The sequence below is a fragment of the Bison bison genome, unplaced genomic scaffold (genome assembly GCF_000754665.1).
Source record: "Bison bison bison isolate TAMUID 2011002044 unplaced genomic scaffold, Bison_UMD1.0 scf7180017864361, whole genome shotgun sequence".
In the NCBI taxonomy this organism is placed as follows: Eukaryota; Metazoa; Chordata; class Mammalia; order Artiodactyla; family Bovidae; genus Bison; species Bison bison.
The window spans coordinates 385818-387611 of NW_011494933.1; the positions used below are offsets into that span (position 1 = coordinate 385818).

At 38.4% G+C, this 1794-nt stretch overlaps 1 non-coding gene across 1 annotated transcript; it reads left to right on the forward strand.

The window, feature by feature from the left end:
• The first annotated feature begins 939 nt into the window (after positions 1 to 939).
• On the forward strand, positions 940 to 1011 carry TRNAE-UUC. Its single transcript has one exon. It is a non-coding gene; the product is annotated as a tRNA-Glu (tRNA).
• The last annotated feature ends 783 nt before the right edge of the window (positions 1012 to 1794 follow it).

Genomic DNA, 1794 nt, shown 5'->3' on the forward strand with positions numbered 1-1794 from the left:
CAATAAGGAAAAATACTGGAGATAGGTTCTCAAAATAAATGAATTCTTTAATTTTTTTAAAAAATCAGTGTTTTATGGGGAAAAAAATGTAAATAAGGCCACTGATGAAGTACCAGCTCTAACAGGGATTAACAAAGACAAAATTCTTGGAGAGGTTCATGAAATGCCTCATATAAAATTCATTCAGTGCATTATTTTTAGGCAAGTTAAATTGAAGAGAAAAGCAAAATGAAAAGAAGGGCAAAAGAGGTGCAGGATGTCATCAATATGGCTGATTTTATAAGAACTCACACTTAATACATACTGGTGTCATGTTGCAGTGATATAGAGAGTCCCGGTGTCTATACACCATGTCGCAGTGATATAGAGAGTCCCAGCGGCCCTTCAGAGCCTGTGCTTTGGCGCCTCACTGGCCTCCATCCTGGATGCCTGAACCTGCTCTACCACCTTAAGTTACTCACCTAACTTCTCTAAGGTTCAGTTTTCTCATCTTTTTTTTTTTTTTTTTAAAGGATAGTTAAGGATATTGTGAATGATATAATATATAAAGCACTTAAATCTACAGAAGATTTTTTTTTTTAACATTATGGTTATTTTGATGACTATGATGGGAAGACTTTGAAGTATTTTAAGCAGTGGTATAGCAAGTGATTTAGAAAAGTCTCTCCGGCAGCTCACTGTAGCATGAACCTGAGGAATGTGAAACCCTAAGCAGAGAGACAGTTAAAATGCCCAGCTAGTCATCTAAGAAACAGTTGCAGAGGGCCTGAGCTGAAGGAGCAGGAGTAATCACATATGGAGCAGGAAGTGAGTGAGCCGTGGAGGAGGTGAAGTCGGAACTCAGTTCCCACCGCAATGTGCCCTGAACTATATGACAAAATTCTCAAGCATGGTCTTACTGCTAGAAATTTTTGCTTCAAAATAAAGTAGCATGGGAGTTCCCTGATGGCCAGTGGTTAGGACTTGGTGCTTTCACTGCCATGGTCCCAGGTTCAATCCCTGGTCAGGGAACTAAGATTCTGCAAGCTGCTTGGTGCAGCCAAAAATAAAAATAAAGGAGCAAGTCGTATTTGTTAAGAAGACATGGGAAATCTGATCAGAAAAAAAAAATGTAATCTGTTCTTCAGAAGACAGAATTATCAAAGTTTCTAGTCTATTTCTATTTCATTTCCTAAATTATTTGTTCCAGAAATAAAAGCTACAAATAAAATGATCTGACACTAATTTAAATTATAGCATACTTAATGTCAGAACAGAAGAAGTAAGTTTGGTTTACAGGGCCACAACAATCTTTCCACCATGGTCTGTTTAGGTCCTTCATTTCGTCTTAACCAGCTGTTCAAGCTACACTTAACCCAAAAGTATCGTGTGTAGAAGCTTAGAAGACATACCCTGGAGCCAAACTGGCTCTAAACTATGAGACAGACAAACCCAGGTCTGGCTCTACTGCTTACGAGACCTGAGGATGTCACTTAACCACTTTCTGCCTCTGAAATGGGATCTTAAATGGGGTAACCTCACTGAGTTCTCTCGTTATATTTAAAAGGTGATTAAAGAAGTGCCCAGCAATCCATAAGTATCAATATGAGTTTCTTGAAATTATCTCCAGAAGGTACTGTTAAAGGCAATAAGATGTTTGGAGGAAAATGATACTCTGACCATTATTATAGATTTCTTCTGGAAAAAATAATGCATCCCCAAAAGATGAAATTCAAGCCATGTAAGTTTTGATAAAGGAAGCATGGGGCTTCCCTGGTAGCTCTGCTGGTAAAAAATCCACCTGCAATGTAGGAG